General features: G+C 53.2%; 1 non-coding gene across 1 annotated transcript; it reads left to right on the top strand.

Annotated features, from left to right (window-relative positions):
• The first annotated feature begins 172 nt into the window (after nt 1-172).
• Nucleotides 173-212, top strand: LOC119462945 (U6atac minor spliceosomal RNA). The gene has a single exon (XR_005194302.1). It is a non-coding gene; the product is annotated as a U6atac minor spliceosomal RNA (small nuclear RNA).
• Nucleotides 213-5,250: the final 5,038 nt, after the last annotated feature.

Here is a 5,250-nt window from a genome sequence, read left to right as displayed (position 1 = left end):
TAGCCAACCTAGTAGGTTTGATGCCAGCACACCGAAGAAGGAAATAGGAGCATAAAGCGGATAGAAAGACAAAATGCTTAATAATGAAGAACAATAATTATTTATATAAAAGGCCACCCCTGCGGTGTTTCCATCGAGGTACCTAGATCAGGGGAATTGTTTCACTTTTCAAGTGTTGTCTAAAAGGAGAGGCGGGTAGCACTCCCCTTGATTCGCTGTTCAAAAAGTAGAGCAGCAAGCTCTCGCATATCGCATTACGGTGGGCAGGGGTGCTCATTGGAAGGATCCAGTCGTTTTACTGCGATAGCTGTTATATGGACACTCCAGGCGCGTTTCTGCAGTCGCCGTCGCCGTGATTTCTCGTATAAAGTCCAAGGGCGATACATCGATCGCCGCCGCGCGCCGTATGTTTGCATGTGCGTGCGCGTGAAAGCGTGCACGGGTTAGCCGACGATGGCGGCGCAATCTCGCGCGTGCGAGGGAAGAAAGCTGGGAGGACGCGCGCCGTCTTCTGTCGTGTGCAAGACACCGGGGGGGAGGAAAGGATGGGCGGGTGGCGTTCTACTCCTGCTGCTGCTGGGTATACCCAGACCATGTGTTTTCGCCTGTTCGCGTTGAAGCTATAGGCAGCACGAAGGTTAATTCGCTCGGTGGTGCTGCCGCGCTTCGTCACTGCGGCGTTCTGACAGCTTGTTTCCGTGGTCATCGAGTGAGATGTGTTGGCGTGTTCACCATTATTGTTTAGTTAGTAAGCGTATGTTTACAAATTTACACGGCCGAAAAACTACTATCCTTAATCCGTATAGTTGCCTACTAATTTTCTATCGCAATCAATACTTCGCCTTTAGGGAGAAACTGCGATCTAACGACTAAGCTCTGTGCCTGTCAAGGCAGATTCTTCGCTTTGAGCATGGGCAAGGACATGTCGATAGCACATGGTGTGCTGTGGCTGGCTCATCCGTGTTGAAAGCTTCACACTTTGGGTCCAGCGACTTGTCTAGGGCTGTGAACACAGACGTGCCGGTGCGGTTCCGGTGCGTAGACGGGGGAGGGACGTACGCTCCCGGTGTGGAAGCCCAGGAAGGAGGGGGTCATGGCGGAGAGCCCAGGCTGGGACCTCCATTGATATTTAGTTCGGAGTGCAGGAAATTAAAGTGTGGAATGCACTCAGCAAGATAAATGCACTCGCAGAAATACGGCAAGCGTTCTCAATGACTGCTCTGCTATCCCAATGACCTTCTCCACCTGATTATTTGTCAAGACGTCTGCTGTGTATCTATATGCGGCGTTGCGTCTCAAAACATCATGTGCATTCTCGGAGTGCTTCCCACGAAGCAACCACTTCACTAGCGCCCGCCTAGATGACGACAAAGTCCGGCGTAGACTACTGACGGGCAAACAAAGAAGCTCTCTTCAACGTAAGCAGCCATCAAGACAAGGCTCCTCAAATGGCTACAAGCTGACCGTCACGAGGAACCAACGTCGACAACTTGCGTAGGAACAGTGTTGACCCCTGATTCCCGACTGCTTCGTTATTGTATCATATGTGGGAACGATTGCGCAACATCAGGCGCGGAGTCCAGCAAGCTTGTACGACATCATTGGCGGAGTGCTTCGAACACTTCGACCCATCTGATTGGCCTGGAGTCACTAGACGAGGGAATCAAATTCCCTCGTCTAGTGACCTAGTGAAAACGACTGCTTAAAAAGCGGATCATGGGTGCTGTGCGTAGTGTGTGCTCAGGGTTGTAGTGTGCTCAGACATGTAAAGTACTCCGGCATGGAGTGTGCTCATGTATTGGAGCCAGTTGCTAGTTGTAAACATGCAAAAATAACCAATGTGTAGTGGGGAAGAGAGTCCGCAGCCATTGAGAGAGGATGACGAAGCCCAGCCGCCCGGAGAGTGCGAGACAGTGACCGACTCTCTTGGGCCAAGGCTGTTGTTACGTAGCCCCCTGCTTGTAATTAAACCCCCTTACAGTTTGGTGGAAAGGTGCTGGGTATCTCCTAGTCTCCCAACCTGGAACTACGTAGCTGTATCCTGCCTCCAGCGCCAGCGATAGCTGAAGAAACCACCACCCAGGCTCCTTCTCAGACTCAACCCACCGTCTGTCCCGGCGTGCTGCCTCAGCGTCACCCGCCGATATTCAACGGGACTGACGACCAAGACGTCGAGGACTGGTTGGCAACTTACCAGAGGGTGAGCGCAATCAACAAATGGGACGATGCGACTAGGCTGACCAATGTCATATTTTACTTGACTGGCGTCGCCAGTCTCTGGTTCCGCAATCACGAAGCGGAGATTCATAACTGGGCCTCATTCAAGACCACTTTTTTCGGAAATCTTCGGCCGGACCCCGCAGTACGCAAGCTCCGCGCAGAACAGCGACTTCGTGAACGCGCTCAACAACCCGGTGAGAACTTCACCAGTTATATTGAAGACGTCGTCGACTTGTGTAAGCGTATCAACCCGTCGATGCACGAGTCCGATAAGATCAAGCAAATCCTGAAAGGAATAGCCGATGACGCGTTTCAAATGTTATTCGCCAAAGACCCCCAAACCGTCGCAGATATCAGCTTGTGCCAGAGTTTCGACGAATTGCGCAAGCAACGCGCCCAAACTCGACGCCTTCTGGAACAGAACGACTCGATCGCGGCTTTGACTCTGGGGGATCAGAATGTACTGTTGATTCAGATAAAGCAGTTCGTGCGTGAGGAGGTCGCCAGACAACTCTCTATTTTATCGAGCACGCCCGAGCCAGCACAGGCACATCTGGCCCCAGTCATACGCCAAGCTATCCAGGAAGAGGTCACTGACGCTTTGCCTTTCGCTCGTCCGCCACCTCCGGAGCCTGCGCCCTTGTCGTATGCACAACTCGTCACTGCCGGGCCGCCTCGTCAACCGACCTATTCTTCCGCGTCGGCACCCGTTCGGCCCCCACCAGTTCCGTTCAGCCGACCAGTCCCCACAAATCCATGGCGCACTGCGGACAATCGCCCTATCTGTTATTCTTGCGGCTATGCAGGACATGTGGCGCGCTTCTGTCACCGTCGCCGTCCTGTTCCAATAGATGTCATGCGACCGTCTGCTTACGATCCTGGGCGCTTTGACGACACAGCGCGGCTACAACAATCCTCTTCGCCGGAGCGCATGCCCTCAACTACCCGCCGATCTCCATCCCCCCGACGTCGATCTCTATCACCTATGCGCCGTCGACCCTGCCCTTCTGACGCGGAAAACTAAACGTCGCAGTTCCCGAGGCACGAACTGCGTCGTCGTCGAAAAATTCAAGTCCTCGAATTTCTCCAGCGAACCTCATTGACGTTACTGTGGATGGTTTTCGTACCCTTGCGCTTGTAGACACTGGTGCTGCCGTTTCAGTGAATGATGTAAAACTTTGCCGCTTGCTTCGGAAGGTTACGACGACGTCAACGGGATTATCCCTCCGTACCGCCACCGCACACCATATTCAGCCGTTAGCCGCCTGCACAGCCCGCGTCATAATTCAAGATGTTGTTTATCCCATTGAGTTTGTTGTGCTACCAGCCTGTTCGCATGATGTCATCCTTGGTTGGGATTTTCTTTCTCGCCATCATGCTGTTATTGACTGTGCTCGTGCCGAGGTGGCGTTCTCTGCGTTGTGTTGCGCGTCGTCTGCACCTGCAATGGAAAGTTGTTTGTCGCTGAGGATACGAACATACCACCCAGTAGTACAGTCCTTGTCCCCGTGTCCTGTGCCGCTGTTCGTGAGTCTGCAGTTCTCTTTTCACCCTCCGAGACCGTTCAACACCGCAGGAATCTCATGTTGCCCATTGCCGTTCTCGACATGACCAACGATGCCGCATCCTTATTTGTTATGAATCCGTTGCCGGTTCCCTCATCCTTACTCCGTGGAGAGTGTATCGGCACATTTCAGGCGTTCGACGTGTCCTATATCTTCTGCCTTGACGACGTGGACAACTTCTACCTTAGTGCCTTGACACCTTCTGCTAGTACGCCTGATCGACCGCCTTTAAGTATGTTCGGCTCCGCCATCGATGACGAACTGGCTGAGGTGCACCGTGAGGAACTTCTTGCACTCCTCAACCAGTTTCGAGGCTCGTTTGATTGCTAGAAGACGTCATTAGGCCGCACGCATACTGTTCTCCATCCGATTGACACCGGCTCACAAGCGCCTCTGCGCCAGCGCTCTTACCGCGTATCCCCTGCGGAGCGTCATGTGATCGCCGAACAAGTCGACGACATGCTTCAGCGCGGCATCATTCAGCCGTCCTGCAGCCCCTGGTCGTCGCCTGTTGTTCTTGTGAAGAAAAAAGATGGCTCAATCTTATTCTGCGTCGACTACCGCCGATTGAACAAAGTTACGCGAAAAGATGTGTATCCCCTGCCACGCATCGATAATGCCCTCGACTGCTTGCAAGGAGCCGAATTCTTTTCATCACTAGACTTACGGTCCGGTTATTGGCAGGTCCCTATGGCACCATCAGATCGCCCGAAAACTGCCTTCGTAACTCCCGATGGACTGTACGAATTCAATGTTATGCCCTTCGGCCTATGTAATGCCCCAGCTACATTCGAAAGGATGATGGACCGTGTCTTGCGTGGGTTGAAATGGAAGACGTGCCTGTGCTACCTGGATGACGTCGTCGTTTTCTCCCCTGATTTCGACAGTCACCTCCGTCGACTTCACGAGGTACTGAGCTGTTTGACGCGCGCAGGCCTTCAGCTTAAGATCAAGAAGTGCCGATTCGGAGCTCGCAAACTCACCATACTGGCCACGTAGTCTCTAACGACGGCGTCCTTCCCGATCCGCAGAAACTTCGTGCTGTTGCTGAATTTCCGAAGCCTTCCACCGTGAAAGCGCTTCGCAGCTTCCTTGGTCTATGCTCATACTTTCGCCGCTTTGTGCAGAACTTCGCTTCTATAATAGCACCACTGACGAAGCTGCTCACCGGCGATAGCTATCTGTCTGGTTGGTCACCGGCGTGTGATGAGGCTTTCGCAACATTACGCCGTCTCTTGACTTCACCGCCCATCCTACGTCACTTCGACCCTGCCGCTCCGACCGAGGTACACACGGATGCTAGTGGGATCGGCCTTGGCGCTGTCCTTGCCCAACGTAAGCCGGGCTTCTCTGAGTACGTTGTTGCCTATGCGAGTCGTGCCCTTACCAAGGCAGAGCGCAAGTACTCGGTTACCGAGAAGGAATGTTTGGCAATTGTTTGGGCGTTGCAGAAATTTCGCCCTTA

This window comes from Dermacentor silvarum, chromosome 8 (genome assembly GCF_013339745.2).
Source record: "Dermacentor silvarum isolate Dsil-2018 chromosome 8, BIME_Dsil_1.4, whole genome shotgun sequence".
NCBI classification, from domain to species: Eukaryota; Metazoa; Arthropoda; class Arachnida; order Ixodida; family Ixodidae; genus Dermacentor; species Dermacentor silvarum.
The sequence above is the reverse complement of the archived record's forward strand: the minus strand, read 5'-3'. Positions and strand labels throughout refer to the sequence as shown.